The sequence below is a fragment of the Musca domestica genome, unplaced genomic scaffold (genome assembly GCF_030504385.1).
Source record: "Musca domestica strain aabys unplaced genomic scaffold, Musca_domestica.polishedcontigs.V.1.1 14, whole genome shotgun sequence".
NCBI classification, from domain to species: domain Eukaryota; kingdom Metazoa; phylum Arthropoda; class Insecta; order Diptera; family Muscidae; genus Musca; species Musca domestica.
Window position 1 is genome coordinate 1980856 of NW_026712192.1, and position 23883 is coordinate 2004738.

At 35.6% G+C, this 23883-nt stretch overlaps 1 protein-coding gene across 1 annotated transcript in view; it reads left to right on the forward strand.

The window, feature by feature from the left end:
- LOC131801037 (uncharacterized) overlaps positions 1–23883 on the forward strand; it is a 319586-nt gene that overhangs the window by 205712 nt on the left and 89991 nt on the right. Inside the window, exon 3 of the mRNA XM_059118997.1 lies at positions 16346–16536. The gene's annotated coding sequence lies outside the window, so the exon portion shown is untranslated. The remainder of the gene's footprint in view (positions 1–16345; positions 16537–23883) is intronic.

Genomic DNA, 23883 nt, shown 5'->3' on the forward strand with positions numbered 1-23883 from the left:
TACTTAAAAAATCCCCTTTCCATTTACTTAAAGTTGTTCCTTTTTTTAATTGCTAACATTTCAATGTCACCAGCTTAGCATCAAAGTTTTTCGAACTTTTGTGTTCCGAAAACAAAGTTTACCAAAAAAAAAAAAAAAAATGGGATAAAAAAAAAAGGAAAAAAGGAATATATACCCCTTATACGATATCGTGGACCTATATAGACAATTCTCTTTCAGGGGGTGAAATCCTCACAAGGGACTCCTTGTGTGGAATTTTAGACAATTCCATTAGAAAATGTGTCTAAACTAATCAAAATACCGAATATCGGGGGGTACCGTTATATGGGGGCTATACGATATCATGGACCGATATAGCCCATCTTCGAACTGCAGACAAAAGAGAGATCTTTGCAAAATTTTAGCTTTCTATCTTAATTCGTTTAGACTGTAGCGTGATTACAACAGACGGACAGACAGACAGACGGACGGACGGACATGGCTAAATCGTCTTAGAATTTTACGCCGATCAAGAATATATATATTTTGTTGGGTCTAAAATGATTATTTCGATGAGTTACAAACGGAATGACGAACTTAATATACTCTCCATACTATGTATGGTGGAGGGTATAAAAACAGATTGCCATTGGGGTTTATACTTACATTGAAAGTGAAATCCATGTAACTTAAAGGCATATATGAGGGAAATTTTAATACCCACCGATATTTGAAAAACAAAAGTTTTGACAATTTGTCTATAATTCCGAGATTCAAAATTCGAGCTGTACATATTGCATTAAAAAATCCCTTCAATGTAGTTAAAATAATCAAAATGTCGAATATTGTGAGGTACCATTATATGAAGACAATCTTGATATATAAAGGCTACACGGAAACATTAACGTCGGTAAATTACCGAATATGAGGGCATTTACACTACCAAAACAAGCAAGGACTATAGTGTGGCTGGACCTACTCCACAATAATTAAGGATTAATTTTCTGTAGATCTAAAACCCTTTGACTAGAAATAGCGAATCCCTCAAGACACTGATATACATTACTGCCGACAGATGTATACACAATGTTCGATTATTTGAATATATTTTGACTTCCGTTATAATTATTCAAATGTTTTACCCTCTATGGAAGGAATGGGCCAATATTGTCCACTTCGTATCGGATCTAAATACATATGATATAAATATTGCGACGTGACAGGTTCAAACTATATCGACAACTTCCTTCACTTTATATGAAATATATGTGATAATTTTTAGAAAATGTTGAAATGTGCCTGACGTACCAGTCGATCGAAGTATTCCATTTTCATACTTCGTCTAATACAGATAAAAATATTGATATAGGCAAAACTGCATGAAAATCAAACACTTATATCCAATTTTATGCGAAATCATAAAATCGATATTGAGCTCAGGATTCTGGTTGGGAGAATTATATTTAGATATAGTAAATTGTTAAGAATCGCTCACTTGTTTCGTAAGTCATCCCAAATAAAAGAATCTAAAATTGTGTCTCTTTGTGAGTGAGGTATCAAAAGGGGTTCGCAGATATATATCATATTCACAACATATCCTGTGTTAGCAAAAATGTTTGTGTGTGTGAAATTTGAAGAGAGTTGGATGCTTACTTTGCTTTCTTTGAGGGTTTCATTTCATTTTTCAAAATCTTGAGCCCTATGCGGGGGAGGTACCAGAATAAATGGTCCGATCTCGACCATCTTTATAACAAATCTTGTGTTGGTTGAAATATTGAGATTTGCCAAGTCTTAATGGAATCGGGTGATAATTTTCCGTTTTATGAGCTTCATGGATATTCAAAATTTTGACCCTTTGCGGAGGGTCAAAACAGTATATCTTGTGTTAGTAGAAATAATGGTATTTGTGATATATGAAAAGAAGCGGATGCTTTTTTCGGATTTTATGATTGTTTTGGTTATTTAAAACGTTGACCCGTTGTGGGGGAGGTACCAAAAGAAATAGACCGGTCTCTACCATCTTTATAGCAAATCTTATGCTGTTAGAAATATTGAGATGTGCCAAGTCTGAATGAAATCGGATAATCGAATGAAGAGAACCGGACGCTTATTTCGGATTTTATGATTGTTTTGGTTATTCAAAACGTTGGCCCGTTGTGCGGGAGGTACCAAAAGAAATGGACCTGTCTCTACCATCTTTATAGCAGACCTTGTATTGATGGAAATATTGAAATGTGCCAAGTCTGAATGAAATCGGATGTTAATTTCGCTTTTTATGAGCTTTATGGGGAAGGTACCAGAAGGAGTGAACCGATATATTAGCCAAATTCACATCAGAACTTGGGTTGATAAAAATATTGTGATGTGTGTAATTTGATAACAATCAGACTCTTTCAACACATTTTATAAGAGTTATAATTATTAAAAATTTTGACCCTTTGTGGGAGGGTTACTTGATGGAGTTGGCCAATATTGTCCATTTTCATACCTGACATAGCACTGACGCAAATATTAGGATTGATAAGTTGAAGCAAAATCGGATTATCCTTTATCTTTGTATGTAGTAAACTATTTTGTTTGGAACATTTGTGGACCGATATTGCCCATCTCTTAATTCGATGTAGCAAGCTTGGACAAAATCGGATACCCCGTTCGAGATTTATCGTACGCACCACCCATATTTTTTTTGGACCGATATTGCCCATCTCCGAATTCGATGTAGCAAGTTTGGACAAAATCGGATACTCCCTTCGAGACTTATCGTGCGCACCACCCATACAGACGGACGGATGGACATCGCTAGATCGAATACAAATGTTCTGAAACGGATTTGTTCCTAAGAGACCAAGGACTTAAAGCCGTTATTTCGACGGGGCACGTTTTGGGGAACAAAATGATATATACCCCCTGTATCCATATGGCTGAGGGTACCGTATTTGTTTCATTCTATGTTGAATTTGACTCCCTTACACACCTAAAAATGCACTACTCAAGAACAATATTTGGCGTCAGCTACCAGATGCAGGAAATAAATATACCTAATAGTGGTATAGGGTGTCATTTAGTCGGCTTTTCTCGTTTATGTTGACAATTTCGTCCATTTTTTCATATCAGAGTTATATCCAAAATAGCGACTTTAGATCCTAGATTTCTTTGGACGTAATACTTCCATATCGTCTCTCAAAGACGGTATCCGATGTCGCCTTCTTTGTTTATACCCTACACCAGATAGTTGTTAGGGTATTATGTCTTTGTGCATTTGTCACTTTCTATCTTGTCTGTCACTGTATTCTTGTAAACAAAATGCAGGTTGCATTTATTATCCGATTGCGAACAATATTTGTTTGGCCCAAGGACAAATTTCAGTAGAGAAATTGTGATAATCGGTTAAAATTTTGACATAGTTCCCATATATATCTTCAACCGATTTCGGGTTGATTGTGCACCAATTTACCAATATCGATCGAAATTTTTGCTCATACGGCCGAATTCAGTCTAGAAGCAAGTACATCAAATTTGGTTTAAATCGGTTCAGATATACCTTTATCTCACAAGCATATTGTTCATCCGATTTGGGGTTTTAAGTCTCTCACAGGCTTAATATGCGCTTTCAAATATGGTTCATAGTTGGTACGTTACGGTTGGTACGTTTTTGTTACGGTAGTTCTACTAAATACGCATAGTGATGTAGGATACCATATAGTAGGCACCGCCGGACTTTTGACCTTTCCTTACTGGTTGTTTTTCTACCCTACACCACAAGGTGGTGAGGATATTATGTATTTGTGCATTTGTTTGTAACAGGCAGAAAGAAACGAGATAGACCCATAGTTCCTTTTGATGATCTGCATAGAATCACATTCTGAGTCGATTTATGCATGTACGCGTCCGTCTGTCCATGTATTTTTGTAAACAAAGTACAGGTCGCATTTATTGCCCGATCCAGATGAAATTTTGCACAGATCATTTAGGGACGAACCCTATTGAAATTGGAGATAATCGGTCAAAATTTAGATATATATATATATATATATATATATATATATATATATATATATATATATATATATATATATCTTCGTCCGATTTGCTTTTTATTGTGCACCAAACGTGTAATATCAGCCCGAATTGTATGGAATTTTGCATGTACACCCAAATAAGGCCTGGAAATATGTATGCCAAATTTGATCGAAATCGGTTCAGATTTGGATATAGCTCCCATATATATTGTTCATCCGATTTGTTATTTTTGTCCACCGCCGCCGTAATATGCACTCTGCAACAACAATATTTGGGAAAATATATCAAATACAGCTAAGAAATACATTTGCTAAATTTTATCGAGATCGGTTCAGATTTGGATATAGCTCCCATATATAACTTCGTCCGATTTGCCTTTTATTGTGCACCAAACGTCGAATATTTGTCCAAATGGTATGGAATTTGGCACATTGAGTCTAGAAGCTAGTATGCCAAATTTGGTGAAGATCGGTTCAGACATAGCTATAGCTTCCATATATATTATTGATCCGATATGTTATATTTGTTACCCACAACCATAATATGCACTCCGTAACAACGATATTCAGGGAAATATATCAAATACAGCTCAGAAATATGTTTGCCAAATTTTATCGAGATCGGTTCAGATTTGGATATAGCTCCCATATATATCTTTATCCGATTTCAAATTAATTGTGCACCAAATGGGCAATACAATTCCGAATTTAAAAGATACAAATGCTTCGGCATATTTAGTCCTTTGAACTTTAAAGTATAATTATAATCATAGTGTGTATGATTGAGAATTCAATAAAAAATTTTAATTGTTATGTGGAGCTCTACTAAATTAGCAAAGTGGTGTAGGGTATCATAAAGTCGGCCCCGCCCGACTTTAAGACTTTCTTTACTGGTTTATTATTAAATATAAACTAACGTAAGTTTTCACAGCATAATTAAAACAGTTTGTTCGAATAATGCCAAAATGCATTTCATCAATGTAACAAAATCAGTGGAACAAATTTATTGAAGATATTTTATTTAACACTAGAATAAAGCATATTACCCACAAGTGGCAACCCCGAATTTAATTTGAATCTCTACACGGTATATACACCTCAAGACATATCCACACCCTTTCCCCATTTATACAGTCAATAGACTTATTAATATAAAATTTTAACGCCTTTGTTCAACCGGGCACATAAATGTCTTTGGCACCATCATCATCTCCACATCCTGGCCGCAGTGCCCGCCTGGAAATGTAATTAAAATGCGTGTTAATTGAGGCTGCATTGCGTTTCTTCACTTCTTAATGGCTGCCAATTAATCAGATAATTATAATGTTTATGTGGCACGCACAGCAGGACGAAGATCGTTTGGGAAGAGTATTTGGCCTATGGCAAAAAGGGGTATGCTCAAGACACACGCACACACACACACACACACACATCATTACACCGTAAATATTGGCAATAAAGAAAATTTAAATCAATTAAATTCGTGTAGAAGCCGCAACACCATTCAATTCATTTTCATTTCGTTTCAACGCGCACAAGTTTGTGGTCAGCGGGAAACTTTCCAATAACAACAGCAACAACAATAACAAGCAACAATTGCCACACAGTGGGAGCATCCACCTACCTACCTACCTATCAAATGCCTGATCGGCAAATGCACAAAAGCCAGTTGTAATTGTTAGGGTGATTGGCATTTTAGCTTCGACATGATTTCTTGAGGGTGTTGCCCTTTTCCGATGCCATTGCTGTTGTTGGCAGTGTGGCTGCGTGGCCATGAATGTAATAAAATATTGATGCAGTGCGGTTCCACGAATTGAGAGGTTTCATTTTATCGAATCATGTAGGTGTTGATTTTGTTGTTGTTGTTGTCATTGTTGATGTATTGTGCATGAAACCAAAAATACCAAATTACATTTTGCAGAAGAACAATTGACACTTCATTTGCATGCATTTGTCGACCGGGGTTGCCATAGTGTTGGGAATTATTTTGGTAATATTTTAATCTATGTGCGAAATAAAAACAAATTTTGAAATAGATTCTTCTGATAGCTTCAACACAAAAGTGAAAAATTCAATGGAATTTACTGGAAATATCCAGATTCCTCGTCAAGAACCGGCATGATAAGAAAACAAATATAACAAGTAAAAAAGTATCAGTCGGTTTTTCCTACAGATGTATAGCCTCAGACCTCTTGACCCCTCTATGGAGTGGGTTTTGAAAGAATGGGTCAATATTGTCCATTTCGTATCGGACCTAAATAAATGATATAAATATTATTATAAATATATAAGAAAAGCGAATATTTATATCTCATTTATGGGATAAAAGTAGTGCAAAATTGTGTCCCTTTGTGGGTGAGGAATCAAAAGGGGTTCGTATATATATAGTATCTTCACAAAAGATCTTGTGTTAGCAAAAATGTTTGTATGTGTGAAATTTGAAGAGAGTTGGAAGCTTGATTCGCTTTCTTTGAGCGTTATGTTTTTCGAAATCTTGAACCCCATGTGGAGCAGGTAGCAAAAGCAATCGTCCGATCTTTACCATCTTTATAATAGATCTTGTGTTGATGGAAATATTGAAATGTACCATGCCTTGAATGGAATTGGATGTTGATTTCGCTTTTTATGAACTTCATGGATATTCAAAATGTTGAGCGTTTGTGGGAGAGGTACCAGAAGAAGTGTACCGATATATACCAGATCCAGATCCAGATACCAGATCTTAGGTTCATAAAAATAGTAGTATGTTTGAAATTTGAAGACATCATATTTCTTAAGAGTTATAATTATTCAAAATTGTGACCCTTTGTGGGAGAGGCACTTGATGGTGTGGACCAATATTTTCCATTTTGGCACGAGACCTAGAATTGACGCAAATATTAGGATTTGCAAAATTAGAGCAAAATTAAATTATTGCTTCCCTTTCTGTGCAGAAAAAAATATATATTTTTGAAAATTTCGACCATTTGTGGGGGAGGTACCAGAAGGAGTTAACCGATATTGCCTCTCTTAACACCAGACGTTGGGCTAATAAAATTATTGGGATGTGTGAAATTTGAGGACAATCGAACTCTTACATCACATTTTATAATAGTTGTAATTATTCCAAATTTTGACCATTTGTGAGGGAGGTACTTGATGGAGTAGACCGATATGGTCCATTTTCACACCTGACCTTTTACTTATGAAAATATTAGGATTCGCAAAGTTGGAGCAAAAATTGATTATCCTTTCTCTTTCTATGCAAAAACTATATTTTTTGCAAATTTCTATTTTTTGTGAGGGAGGTACCAGAAGGAATGGACCGATATTGCTCATCTTAACACCAGACCTTGGGTTAATGTAAATTTTGGGATGTGTGAAGTTTGAAGACAATCCGACTCTTTCATCACATTTTATGAGAGTTGTAATTATTCAAAGTTTTGACAATTTGTGGGGGAGGTACTTGATGGAGTGGACCGATATGGTCCATTTTCACTCCTGACCATTTTCACACCACTGACGCAAATATTGAAGTATGCAAATAATATATTTTTTGAAAATTTAGACTTTTTGTCGCTCAATGTTTTTTGCTAACACAAGATCTCTTGGAAAGATGAGATATATCTGCAAACCCCTGCTGGTACCTCACCCACAAAGGTTCACAATTTTCAATACTTTTATGTGTTATAATTTGCGAAATAACCCAGTCCTTCTTTACAACTTCCTATATCTCAATATTTATTTCAACCAGAAACATGAGATGAATATGGAATTTATAATTTCTCAAAAAAAGGATATAAATGTTAAAATTACTTTCATTTTCGGCCATATCAATTTTTTTATCAGTCAACTATATCTGGCACTACGCACACATTTTAACTATTTCTAAAATTTAATTTCTAAAAAAAAATCTAATTTCTAAAAAAAAAATTTACATATCTCCTATAAAGTAACGGAAGTAACCAATATAGTCCAAACCTAGCACGTCGCAAGATTTATATTATATTTATTTAGGTCCGATACGAAGTGGAGAATATTTGACCACACTACTTAGAGGGTCTTCAATTTGAATAATCATAACTGAAGTCAAAAAAATATTTAAACAATGGAACATTGGCTGAGGGTATACATCTATCGGCAAAACCGACTGATATTTTTTTAACTTGTTCTTTGTAATTTGGACTTTTCATTTCACCCACAGTCACTTTAATATAAATTTTCTGTGATGAACCCCTTCAACTGCCAGTATATCCCAGCGACCGGAGGAAACTCGTCGTTACGCTCTATACTCTCAGACCATTGAAAGAGTTTTATATTTTGTGTCCGACAACAAAATAAATTGGAATAAGAAAATCTCCACCTCTTTGCTCACCATTTGGCAACTCTAAATTTTATTAATGATAGAGCGAGATTTAAAAACAATGAAACTGCAATTATGCCACATAAAAATGAGATGCTGAATAAAACATAATTAAGTTCATTAAATTCGCCTGACAATAAGACCGCACAAACAATGCGCAAATAAAAAACGAAAACAAACAATTATATTGAGCCTGGTATATAAATATGTAATTAAAACGATTCGGCTTCTGAGGAAATTAAAAACGGCTGTAAGAGTGTAATTTAAGTTATTCATTAAAAAATTCGCAATTTGTATGAAATTACTAAAAACTACAGAGCGTGGTGCAAAATTCAGTTTACAGATTCCAACCAAATACGCTGTAATTGAATATTTACTGTAAACTGTTGGAAAGTTTACTCCTCGCTAAAATATATTAAATAAAAGCCCCTTTTTCGGTACAGTACACATATAATGATACCTTATGACTTCGTGTTCTCAGTTCTCTTCAAAAATATTCATTAGATTTCCAATTATTGTCATAGGTTCCCATGACGGACTTCATGATTTCAAATATTTTAAAGATTGAGGTTCCATTTTCCAACCAAATCAGCTGTAATTTGACATTTTGGGTACATCTAGGTTATTTAAATCTTCGCAGAAAGCAAATCATTAATATCAGTCCAAATAAAGTTGATTTTGGCACATATAGGGTGAGATAACAAAAAAATGCAACAAAGCCAAACGCCATAATTTTAACATTTAAATTTTATTGAATGAAAGCAAAAAATGTCGGAAATAGCATAAAATTTTAGAATAAGTTTAGATATGTTCGACTTGGTCACCTTTGGCACGAACTATAACCTTCAAAAGCCAATGAAACCGTCACACGCTGCCCGAATGTTGCTCTGCGATTGCTTAAGGTGACATTGTTTTTTTAGTGCCAACATTGCTTTCCAAAATACTCCAGACACAATAGTCCAAGGGATTGGTATCCGGAGATTGTGGTGGCCATTATGCCCTGGAAATGATGTTTGCGTGCCCACGGCTTTAAGACACCCTCCAGAATATTTTCGCGATAATATTCGGCATTTATTCTGATGTCACGGTCGATTAATACGAGCGGAGAGCGATCATCGGCTGTTAAGACGGCCCACACCATCACCATGGCCGGCGTTTGAGTTCTGGTGGCCAATCGAAGGTGCACATTTTCAGCTGACCTCTTTGGCAAGTAAACACGATAAATTTGGTTGTTTACAAACTGCTGCACAACGAATGTTTTCTCATCGGAGAAAATCAAATTCGCAGTTCACCACTTTCGGCCATGCGAAGAAACTTTTTAACTCTTTTGAGTCTATTTTCTTTCTGTTGCGGTGTAAGTTCTTGCACTTTTTGGAATTTCAATGGCTTTACGCCGAGCTAAGTTTTCAATATAATATGGCGATATGTTTAGCTCACGAGCCATTTTTCGGCCACTGCAACGCGGGTTTCGATCAAGTCGCTTCCTTACTTTTCGAACCATTTCTGCTGATGTTGCTGTTTCCTTCCGTCTACTTCCTTGACGTCGGGCTACGCTACCAGCATCACGGTAACGAGCTATGGAACGAGACACAAAAGATTTATTCACATTTAAACGCTGGAGTGCTCTAACGATAGCCAATTGTGGTTTTCCATACAAATATAATGAAATCACGCTATGACGCTTGAATTCCATCACGAATAATTTTTTTTCTGAAAAATGCTCACCAAAATGCTTTTGCATGCTTGCAAAAAATATATTGAGCTGTCACTGGAATAATTTTAACAGCTGTGGGAAGAATGGCTTAGAAATGACAGCAGTCTGAAGTTAGTTGCAGTTTTTTTTCATCTCAACCCTGTATATTTAATCCGATTTCAGGTTTATTGTGCAAAATATCAGCCCAAATGGAGTGAATTTTGAGACGTACGTTTCTATTTTGTGGAACTCGGGTCCAATGTATATTTTTTAATATAATCCTTCTCGAAATAATATCCTACACGCTATAGCAATGTTATTTGGTTATACGATTAAAGTGTCTCCGTCAAAATTAGTGAAAATCGATTCAGAATTGTATATGCCTCCCAAATATTAATTCCCCCTGAAACCAAATTATAACTGCTCTAAAGCCTAATGTTGATAGGTGATATGATCTACTTCAAATAAATTCTTTTGTTACGGGAGCTCTTCTAATTATGCATAGTGGTGTAGGGTATCATATAGTCAGCGCCGCCCGACTTTTCCTTACTGGTTGACCCCATATTTATGCCCCTGTCGTGCTGATAGTTATTCAAAACCATTTCAGACATCTAGTTATGCAATTTTTGTAGATTTTATTCTTTTCTGCTAAAATGTCATTCTGAATTGATGATTATTGTCAGTTATAGGTTGTCGAACTAATATCCCCTTCTTTGGTTCGTAAGATTGTATATATTTTGCTATACATGCGATATCACTGATTAGCATCAATGTAACGTTCAGAGGTGACCATTTCGTGTATTTTGTAAAATTAAAAATATTTGATCGATATTTTCTTATTTATTTAATTTTTTAAACCCGCCAAATTGGTAGGCTTCTTCCCAGCACCATGCAAAATTCCATGTCGATTGGTCTATAGTTTAATATTTAGATCTGGTTTTGGCCCATTTCAACCCCGTAACCCCCATAATTGCGACCTGTAGGGTGATTGCAATTTAACATGGACAGACGGACGGATGGACATAAATAGCTAGATCGACTCAGCTCTGTGAGATAGAAACATTATACGGCTTTTTATACACTACACCACAAGGTGGCCAGGGTATTATGCCTTTGTGTATTTGTTTGTAATAGGCAAAAGGAAACGAGATAGACCCATAGTTACTTTTGATGATCTGCATAGAATCACATTCTGAGTCGATTTATGCATGTCCCGTCTATCCATGTCTTTTTGTGAACAAAGTACAGTTTGTATTTATTACCCGATCCAGATGAAATTTTGCAATGATCTTTTGTTTGGCCCAAGCACGAACCCTATTGAAATTGGAGATAATCGGTCAATATTTAGTTATAGCTCCCATATATATCTTCGTCCGATTTGCAGTTTATTGTGCACCAAACGTGTAATATCAGCCCGAATAGCATGGATTTTGAACGTACGATCAAATTGGACCTGAAAATAAGTATGCCAAATTTGATCGAAATCAGTTCAGATATAGCTATAGCTCCCATATATATATGTTTCATCCGATTTGTTATTTTTGTCCACCGCCGCCGTAATATGCACTATGCAACAACAATATTTCGGAAAATATATCAAATACAGCTCAGAAGTACATTTGCTAAATTTTATCAAGATCGGTACGCATTCGGATATATCTCCCATATATAACTTCGTCCAATTTACCTTTAATTGTGCACCAAACTTTTAATATTTGTCCAAATGGCATAGAATTTGGCACCGAATTGAGTCTAGAAGCTAGTATGCCAAATTTGGTGAAGATCAGTTCAGATATAGCTATAGCTCCCATATATATTGCTCATCCGATTTGTTGTATTTGTTACCCACAGCCGTAATATGCACTCCGTAACAGCGACATTCAGGGAAATATATCAAATACAGTTCACAGATATCTTTGGTAAATTTTATCCAGATCGGTTCAGATTTGGATATAGCTCCCATATATATCTTAATCTGATTTCAAATTAATTGTGCACCAAATGGCAATAGAGGTCCGAATTTAAAAGATAAAAATGCTTCGGCATCTTTAATCCATTGAACTTTAAATTATAATCATAGCGTGTAGGATTGAATTCTCCCATAAAAACTTTTAATTGTTATGCGGAGCTCTACTAAATTAGCAAATTGGTGTAGGGCATTATAAAGTAGTATTTCAAATTTGGTGAAGATCGGTTCAGATATAGCTATAGCTCCCATATACATTGTTCGTCCGATTTGTTATATTTGTTACCCACAGCCTCAATATGCACTCCGTAACAGCGATATTCATGGAAATATATGAAATACAGCTCAGAAATATCCATGCCAAATTTTATCAAGATCGGTTCAGATTAGGATATGGCTCCCATATATATCAAATGGGCAATACATTTAAAAGATACAAATGCTTCGGCATATTTAGTCTTTTGAACTTTGAATTATAATTATAATCATAGCGTGTATGATTGAATTCTCCCACAAAAACTTTTCGAGCTCTACTAAATTAGCAAAGTGGCGTAGGGTATCATAAAGTCGACCCCGCCTGACTTTAAGACTTTCGTTACTATTTTTTTTTTTTTTTTGGCCCAATTCAACTTATAATACCCCCAATACATAATGTTGGAGGGTATGATTAATTTTGACCTACATGATAATTGAATTTAAACATTTATTCCTAAATTGTAAACAATTTAAAATATAATGTAAAATTCTCCTTAAAGAAACATTTATATTTTTTCTTAGACCTAAAATAACATAAATCGACGAATGTTTCTCCACATTGCCGGTATGAAGATGCTAAGTACAAAATTGCTCCCTCGTGACGATTTATACCGTTTTTATATCCTCCATTCTGCTAAACAAAGACGAAGAGTAATGCAAAAGTAAACATCGTTTAATAATGGCAAAGAATTTCTAGTCGGTGTGTGTGTGTGTGTGTGTGTCTGTGTATGTTGTAATGCTTTCTCACCTTTAAATGTGATAATCTCTACAAAAACATCCTAAGCATGGGAAATTATTTTAATACCCACCTTGAAAAATGATTATCTTTGTTTGCTTCTCTGTGCATTGTTTGCTTTTGAAAGGAAAGTAAACAAATTATTTTTTTTCGCTCAAATTCCGTTGTAGGTGTATGCAACAGATACATGCATACGTATCTAAGTATGAATGTAGGTTTACATGTATGTATGTATGAATGTATATACGTATATACGTGTAAATTTAAATTAGTATTTTAAGAGCTATTCTCAAGTAACGCTCACACACTAACACACATGTTGAGCGCTGAGATACAAAAGAAGCTAACAGGTATGCTAAAAATAATTCGTCGAGGAAATCATTTTACGGGCATAATGACGAAAAAGAATTTCTTATCAATTGATGCCTTAGTTTTAAAATAATCCTGTCAAGAAAATAATTTTTTGTGACTCTTAAAAAATGTGCTACATTTTATATAAATATTACATAAGTCACCCTCTCGTCACACAGCACACACACACACACACCCCACAAAACTGGCAACATTTTCATTTCATGCACTTTAGAGATTTCTTTACTTATAATTGTTTGGTCAAGAGATGTGGAGAAAACCTTGAATGTGAATAAACAAGGGGAAAATGTGTGCCAACTACCACTACCACAACAGTAAGTGTAATATGTGGCCACACACACACTCACGTACATTCAACAAGGAAGGGGACCCGAGTACATAGTCTTGCAATTAGAACTATGTTATTTAAATACAAACACTTTATGGAAATTGTTTATTAACAATTAACTTGGATGATTTTCTTGTTGTTGACATGAGAATTAAGGTTTGGAAGGCATTGGGGTAAACTTTCATTAATAGAAACCCTACGAATAAGAAGTCCCTTCGCAGGTCCTTGCAGTGTATTGCTTGCGTTGTATTTTTGCCATAGATAGGAGACTCAAGGAGTCATCCGGTAGCATAAGTTCGCCTGAACAACTTTTTTACATATACAAGTAAGCAAAGGCTATAGGCTGAAGGGTCCTGTATAAGCAATTTTCTGCCATAAGACTAGGTTTCCATTACGACATTTAAATTCCAAATTTAAAAAAAAATCGGTAAAATTCGAGATATTTATCGGAGCCCCAAAACAAATATATATTCTTGATCAGCGAACAAAATTTTAGCGTTAATCACGACTGGATTCACATTATTTAATTTAGAGGTTTGAAATGGGGCACAAATTTTTGTATATATGATGGCGAATTGGAATATGTGTCTACGGTACCTTCAGATTTTCGGTATTTTGGCTACAATTTCCAATCAAATTAGATGAAACTTAACAATAGGGGTTTTCGATAAGCATGTTCTCTTCTTGCAAAAAATTGTTCGATTCAGGTCCGATTATCTCTCTGATGGTAGTCTTTCTGTATGTATATTAAAAATAAGTGACTGATGTAGATTCAACGCACAGACGAAACGGTTAAAGCTAGAATTTTGAAATTTTGTCCTATATTAGTTCGAAATGTACTTAATGGTACTATAATTGGTATTTAGTGAAGGGATAATGCTGGAATCCTCTTATTTGTTATTGAGATCTCTGTTGGTATCTGAAATTGAGATATGGAAGTGATTTTGGTAATGTGTACCATAATTGTACGAAAAATACTGAATATTACTAAATTTGGTATTGCGATATATATGCCACTGTTGGTGTCTGTTTGGTATTTTGTGAAAGGATAGATCTAGAATCCTCAAATTGGATATTAAGGGCACTGTTGGTATCTGAGATTGAGATATGGAGATTGTTTTGAAAATGTGATCTATAATATTTCGAAAAGTACTGAACATTATAATATTTGGTATTCAGTGAAGTGATAAATATAAAAATCTGAAATTCTATATTTAGATATCCGTTGGGATCTGAGGTTGGTATTTGGGAGTGGTTTTGGAAATGCGTTTTGAAGTACCAATTGGTACTAAATTTTGTATTGGGCAATGGGAAAGGGCTGGAATCTTCAAATTTAATATTAAGATCTCTGCTGGTATCTGAAATTAAGATATATGGGTGATTTTGGAAATGTATAGTATAATTGTACGAAAAGTACTAAATGGTACTTAATTTGGTATTTGGTGAAGGAATAGAGGTGGAATCCTGTCACTGTTGGTGTCCATAGTTGAGAGACGAAGGTGGATGAAGGGTATGCGTACTATGAGTTTTCGAAAAGTACTAAATGGTAATTAATTTAAAATTTTAAGGTGTTTTTTCGCTGAAGAAGCAGCGGGTATTTCCTAATATCTATATGCACGAGGTAATGGATCAATGAGACGTCTATCTGTAGCAGACGACCTGAAGGCTCAGAGAGATTTTCCTCCTCTGTTTAGCGTGTTTATTTGCTTATAGCCTAGCTAATAGTTCTTTCTCTTCCCACAAATGAGCTGCAGGCTCAGGGAGTCTATCTCTGTATAGGCGAGGTTAAGAGTGTTATTTTCACTGCGGATAAACTTCACGTTCAAGAAGTATAACTCCACCTGCAGACGAGCTGAAGTATCAAAGAGTCTATGCCTCCTGTAGACGAGCTGGAGACCAGTAAGACTTTTTTTATTAAGGACAGGCTAGCTTGGCGATAGAAGGACAGGCTAGCTTGGCTATACGAACTAACAGATCTGGGAGTCTCCCACTATATATTAAGCTGTCGCTGTCTCTCTCTATCTCTCTCTGTTTACAACTGGTTGCTTATATAATCTTTGTAAATGAGGGGTGGCCTTTTTAATAAGCCAATATTACTAATAGAGTTACAGATATTTTATAGAGTTTGATACCGCCAATATGTGGTTCTTGCCATTTAGCATCTGTCTGATAAAAATAATATGACGGAACAAATTGGACTTTATATGGTAGTCGATTCATTTTATAACAAATATATATGCATTTTTTCATTCAAAATGTTTGTGGGGGAGGTACAAGAATGATTTGACTAATATTGGGTTACTCTTTCCAGTACCTCCCCAACAATGTCTTAAAATCTTAAATAATTCCCTGAATATTTCGAAATTTCCTTAATAGACATATCAATGGAACAACATTTTATATTAACTACACTTCAATCACTATTTCATGACTGAACTTGTGACGCAGTTCATTGACCATGTTCTTGTTATTTGCTACTTGTGACCCTCTATTATTAAGATTCATTTTAAAAAGTCAATATTTCATGAATTCAATAAAAATCGATACCTATGCTTGTACTCAGAAATATGGTATTTGTTATCATTTGCCTCCTTTCATATCGCCTTTCATGTATTCATTGGTTTTTCTATTATTTTTTTTCTTATTTTCTTGCAGACATACCTCCCTACTGGAATGAATGAAGTAGCACCCATACACCAAGTCAACGGATAAGGAATAAAAAGTGTACAGAATTTTCCATGTATGTTCAATATTCAGAATACCAGAATGGGCGAAAACAGTGTTTGAGCCAGAATGAAAAAAAGGCCGGTCCATTAATGAAACATCGCTGAAATTGTCAGTTTCAGGTAAGTCTCTTTGAGAATGAAAATTAAAAAGGAAACAACAAGAATAACACCAACGACGACAAGAATGTGATCCATCCTTTATTTCGTTGTTTTTTTTTACATTTTTTGCAATGAAATTCAAGAGCTGGCATTTAAGGAAAACAAAACTTGTTTTTTATGCAGCTGTCATTTATTGGCTTGCCTTGGGTCATTTATCTGCATTCGGGTAGACCAGAGGTATAGGTTTTACACCGGTGGTTCAGTTTTGTTGCTTTTCCTGTTGTCTATTTGTTTTTTTTTTCCTTTTTCGCCATCCCCTCCAGCTATTGAGAAATGGACGCGCACTTTATGCACCAAACTTGAGGCGATTTGCCTGCAGTTTTCGTTTGCCACGAAAGACGGAAGAGCGCGAGTCATGTGTATACATGAAAAACGCTTCCAAGCCACATTCTTTGGCTGGCAGGCAATAAAGTTAAAGCGTAAAAAAAACTTTTCTTTTCTTTCTAATTGAATTGAGGCATTTTTAACCAGTTCATGGGGAAATACATTGAGAGTGGATGTAGTTTTGGGGAAGAACAAACTTTTGTGCAAAACTCGTTACAGACTTGTCAAATAAAGTTTTTATTTTCCCAAACATGTCACTTTTGTGAACATGAATATTTTTCCATTTTCACGGAGAACTTTTGTTTTTAGTTTTTTGAAATATATTGAATGATCTGATATCTAATCATTTTGTCAATTTTTCAAAGTTAGGAAGAGTTGGTTGTTTGAAAAAAAAAATGGTAAAGACAAAGGAAATTAATTTTCTAAAATTTGCATTGCACACCAATATAGGTCTGACTTTGGGTCCAAAATATTACAAAACAAGTAAGCAAAGGCTATAGTCGTGCGGGGCCGACCATGTGATACCCCACAACACAACGATATGCTAGAAGCCCTCTTAAGTCCTAATCCATTTTGGAAGATTTCGCTTTTGAAACTATGTCACGGAGCACTGCACAGATATTACCCTTAGCATTTTGAACAAGGACATTTGCCCAATATTTACGAAATATGTCGTGTTGTTAGTTGTTGTGCAAAAATGCTAGAATTCTTCCCTGTCCTTATCGCTCTTTCCAGGCATGTCGAATGGCTTCAATTGTGTATCAGGAATTTTTTTCTGTTTTTGGTTCATTTGAACCACCTCCAAAAGCAAGAGTCCCCTCTGAATCTCCAAATTTAGACTTAGCTATATAATTTTCTAGTCTACGATATTTGGCTATCATCGGATATCGCCTGTAAGTAATGCTGGTATTTTTTACACAAAGTAGTGGTCCATTCTACTCAGAGTCCTAAACTCTAACTTCATGCGAGGTTTTGTATCCTTTGGTTTCTATTTGTATTATAACGGCTACAAAATAAGGAACATTGTTGGTCAATTTCAACCCCCATCTTTGAAAACAATAGGCCTAGCCATTCTGACCTAAACCTACCCTTTTTGTGAGGATCGGACGATAATTGCAACATGTATACAATATCCCCAACCTGTGTTGTAAGGTGAAAAAATACTACAAAATGTACACTTCAATATTAAAAGTCAAATTGAAAAAATCGCATGCGATAAAAAATATGAAAAAATAAAAATATGTCACAAAATACTAAAAATGTATGTTAACATCATTACAGGCGTCTTTTTATGCATTTCTTTTTAGATTTTATCCTTTTGTGCCATGAGAGCATTCTGGATTGACAAAATTTGTCAAAATCGGTCCAGCCATTATTGAGATATAAGCATTTTAGCTATCATCCCCCTTCCTTTGTATATATATACATATCCGAAATATTTACTATCGGCATCTACGTAATGGTCAGGATTTGTGATTTCCCCGGGATTAAAAACATTCGCGGTTTAATGGAAAATTTGATTTTATTTAACACAAATGTCACAGCCTTTTCCACCCACTAAATATTACCCGATGACCATCAAAATTGGAAGGCTTCTGCCCAATCCTAAGCTCTAGCCCCATGCTAACTTCCGCTTTGATTGGTCTATAATTGCGACCTGTAGAGCAACTGCAAAATCAGGAATTTTTTCAGTTTTTGGTCCATTTCAACCCCTAAATATTATGCGATCATCTCCAAAAGAAATAGGGTTATATTCTGACCCTAGCCCGACCTCCATTCTAAATTTCGTGAAGATCGGGCCATAACTTCGACCTGTAGAGTGATTACAAATTAACATGGACAGACGGACAGACGGACAGACGGACGGACGGACGGACATACATAGCTAGATCGACTCAGCTCGGCGAGATAGGAAGATCCATATATACTTTCCTATGTGGGAAACCAATATTTCGAGGTGTTACATGATTTTTGGCCCAATCAAACTTATAATACCCCCAACACATAGTGTTGTAGGGTATAAATATTTAACAATTAATTTTTTAAATATTTTTTTTTTAACTCCGGGAAAAATGCTATTTAGATATATTTTGCACTATTTGCATGGACAATTTTATTTTTTTGCCAATCTATTCACCCAGGTAGAATATTTTTATAGAATCACAAATTTACCACGGACAGGAACCCCTATACAAAATTGCAAAGTTGCAGCTTCAACCGTTCACCCTAATCCTGATTATACCAAGTTTAATACCATTTAGTACGGTTCGCACACTTATTACACATTTCCAAAACCACAATCTTTTATGAAACATACTTTCCAACCTTGATTCTCATACCAAATTTCAAGTATTTAGTTCTATCCGTTCACAAATGGTATCATTAAAGCTCGAATTTCCAAAAACCCTTTGGTACATCTATCCTGCACTCTACCAATGATTCTCATTCCTAATTTCCATTCTGACTCATACCGTTTGTTCAATAAAATGTTTTAAATTTTTAGTATATTTTAGTACAAATTTCCAAAAACCCAACTTGTCTGCCTGGCTGGTGCTTACCTTAACTCTCGAATATCCAATTTGATCCAAACTTGGTGAAATTTAGTATTATAGTCTAACATAGATCGAGTTTGGAGACGGGCACTCTGGCCACTCTCACAAAAGATCAAAATTTAAAAAGAAAAGAAAATTTAACTCATAGAAAGTGAAAGGATTATTCGATTTTGCGAAAACTTTGCAAAAATCCTAATATTTGTATTAGTTGTAGGTCAGGTGCGAAAATGGATAATATCGACCCACTCCATCGAGTACCTCCCCCACAAAGGGACAAAAGTTTGAAAATCTTATAAAATGTGAAGTATTTGTCCGAATGTCTTCAAGTCTCACACATTCCAATACCCTTATTAACACAAGATCTGGTGTAATGATATATCGGATCACTTGTTTTGGTACCTTCCCGACAAGGTTCAAAATTTTGAATAATTATGACTCTCATAAAATGCGAAATGAGCATCCGATTTCCTTCAAATATCGCACATCCCAATATGTGTACAAAACAAGTACTTGAGTGAAGATGGAATATGTCGGACCATTCATTCTGATACCTCTCCCACAACGGGTTAAAATTTGAATAAATATGACTCTTATAAGAGGCGAGATAAGCACTAGATTTCACATAGTGGTAGGGGTATTATGTCTTTGTGCATTTGTTGGTAACATGGAGAAGGAAGCGATTTAGACCCATATTTCCTTTTGATGATCTGCATGGAATCACATTCTGAGTCGATATATGCATGTCCGTCCGTTTGTTCGTTCATCTGTTCACGTATTTCCATAACCAAAGTACATGTCGCATTTATTACCCGATCAATATAAAAATTGGCACAAAACATTTGTTTGGTCCAAGGACGAAACCTATTGAAATTGGAAATAATCGGTTAAAATTTAGATATAGCTCCCATAGAGGGTGAGACAAAAAAATTGCAACAAGGTCAAAGGTCATACATTCACATTTTTTTTAATTTTATTGAATTAAAGCAAAAAAAAAATTAGAATAAGTTTAGATTTGTTCGAATTGGTCACCCTTGCCACGAATTATGGCCATCAAACGGCTAATGGAACCGTCACACGCTGCCCGAATTTTGCTCTGCGGTATTTTGGCCCATTCCCGGCGAAGCGCTTGCTTGAGGTGATCGATACTTTGGTATTTTTTAGTGCCAACCTTTCTTTCCAAAATACTCCAGGCACAATAGTCCAAAGGATTGGTATTCGTCGATTTTGGTGGCAATTGTGCTCTGGAAATGAAGCGAGGAACCTTATTTTGTAACCATTCTTGGGTGGCGCGTGCTGAGTTCGATGGTGCTCAGTCCCGTTGGAATGTCCAAGGTCTGCGGCCAAAATGTTTGCGTGCCCAAGGCTTTAATACACCCTCCAGAATATTTTCGCGATAATTTTTGTCATTTATTATGATGCCACTGGATGGAAGAAAACAGCAACATCAGCAGAAATGGTTCGAAAAGTAAAGAAGCGACTTGATCGAAACCCGAGTCGCAGTGGCCGAAAAATGGCTCGTGAGCTGAACATATCGTAATATTCCATTCGGCAAATATTGAAAAATGAGCTCGGGGTAAAGCCATTGAAATTCCAAAAAGTGCAAGAACTTACACCGCAGCAGAAAGAAAATAGACTCAATAGAGCTAAAGAGTTGCTTCGCTTGGCCAAAAGTGGTGATCTGCCGAAAAGAACAAAAAATATTCTAGAGTGTGTATTAAAGCCTTGGACTCAGCACCATCACACTCAGCACGCGCCACCCAAGAATGGTTACTCGCTTCATTTCCAGCTTACAATGGGCACCAAAATCTGTGGATACCAATCCATTGGACTATTGTGTCTACAGTATTTTTGAAAGCAAGGTTAGCGCTAAAAAAAATACGAAAGTGTCGACCACCACAAGCAAGCGCTTCGCCAGGAATGGACCAAACTACCGCAGAGCAACATTCGGGCAGCGTGTAACGGTTTCATTCGCCGTTTGCAGGTCATAATTCGTGCCAAGGATGACCAATTCGAACAAATTAAAACTTATTCTAAAATTTGATGCTATCTCCGACACTTCATTCAATAAAATTTTAGATAAATGTAAAAATTATGGCTTTTGAATTTGTTGCAGTTTTTTTTTTATCTCAGCCTGTACTTTCTTCTAGACTGAGTTCGGTCGGAATTGCCAAAAATGCAGGTCATTTGTACTGATTTTGTCCATTTGGAGCACAATTAACCCGAAATCGTTTGAAGATATATGTACGAGCTATATCTAAATTTGAGCCGTTTTCAATAGGGTTCATCCTTGACCAAACAAATATTGCTTGAAAAATTTCATCTCAATCGGATAGTAAATGCGACCTGAATTTCTTTCACAAAAAAGGGACAGGCGGACTAACAGCATGTAAGTCCATGCATAAATCGACTCAAAAATTGATTCTTTGAAGGTCTTCAAGAGTAACTATGGGTCTATCTAGCTTGCTTACGTTTGTTACAAACAAATTCAAAAAGACATAATACCCTTACCACTATGTGGTGTAGGGTATATAAAGTATTTCGAAAATGAACTTAACTTTTTTTGGACATAGTAATAACAAGTTAAAAAGCAGTAAGTTCGGCCGGGCCGAACTTTTAATACCCTCCACCATTTGCAACGAATTTGGAAATTTTCAAGAAATAAAATCCTTAAAAAATAGCCGTTATATTGGGGTCTAAACGACGTGGACAAACATAGACATTGTTTATCATAAGCCATTACCATATTCAAATTCGAAACTTGAAATAAACGGTGAATAATGTAGCGAAAATCATCAAAATATCGTATATAAGGAGGTGCCGTTATATTGGAGCTGTCCGAAGACCTGGACCAGCACAGAAAATTTTCTGTCTAAGGGTGTAGTATCCATTACGAACATCAAATACCACATCTCAAACAATTTCGGTGGGTATTGTACCTAAAATCGTCAAAATACCGAATATAGGGAGCTACTGATATATGGGGCCTATACGAAGACCTGGACCCGCAAAGACAGTTTTCTGTCTTAGGGTGTAGTATCTATTTTGAACTTTAAATACCAAATTTGAAACAATTCCCATGAATAATGTCGCTAAAATCATCAAAATACCGAATATCGGGAGGTACCATTATATGGTGGCTATACGAAGACATGGACTTGCACAGACAATTTTCTATATTAGACTGTAGTATTAATTACGAATTTTAAATACCAATTTTGAAACATTTCCGGTGAATAATGTCCCTAAAATCATCAAAATACCGAATATAGGGAGGTACCGTGATATGGGGGCTATACGAAGACGTGGACCTGCACAGAAAATTTTGTGTCTAAGGGTGTAGTATCCATTTTAAACTTCAAATACCAAATTTTAAATTACTTCCGGGAAAAAGGTCGCTAAAATCCTCAAAATACCGAATATAGGGAGGTACCGTTATATAGGGGCTATATGAAAATGTGTGCAAAATTTTAGCCATCTATATCAATTCATTCGAAAGATAGCGTGATTACAACAGACAGACGGACAGGGAGACAGACGGCCATGGCTAAATCGACTTAGAATTTTACGCTGATCAATAATATATACACTTTGTTGGGTCTGACATGATTATTTCGAGGAGTTACAAACGGAATGACAAAGTTAATATACCCTCTATAGTATGGTGGAGGGTATAAAAAACGAAGTTGTGGCCACTTGCCAGTTCGCTTATATTAGAAATATTGCTCATACCACTTTCCTTCAGCCGCATTTGTCCAGTTTAATCTTCTCGAGCAATGTCACGGTATGACAAGCATTGCATATGTTTAGCATAAACGTGTCTTTTCGGATAGATAAATTTATCAAATATGACTATGGGTTTTTGCTTACGTGCAGAACACACACACACACACTCAACCAAAACACATATATTCATATATGTTAAATATGTATGTACAAATGTGCCTGCCACATATTGTTTTTATTTTATTACCCAAAATGTCCTTGACAATGAACATGAGAAAACCACAGAGTCCTAAAATGTTAAATGTTCTGGAATTGGATTTCATCATTACGATGTGTTGAACTAGAACCGTGTGTGTGTTTTTTCCTATTTATTAAGATTACGACAAAAAGCTTTTAATCCCAAACCAAGCTTAACCAAAAAAAGAGAGTGGACAATTCAATGGCATTTCTGTCACATGAAAAGAGAACATAGTCACACCTATGAATTAATTACTTGGGAAAAGTTTAATTCAAGCATTAAAGGATCTAATGAATGTGAAGGCAAGGACACCAAATAATCTGTGAGTGTAGAAGTGTTCACTTAACTAGAAAAATACAATTTTACCGAATGGCTGGTCTGGCTACCTTGACACATTCATACATTCTACGCTATATGACTTTTAATTTATTTCAGGCATTGAAAGAAATACAATTTTACAGGCGGTAGCAA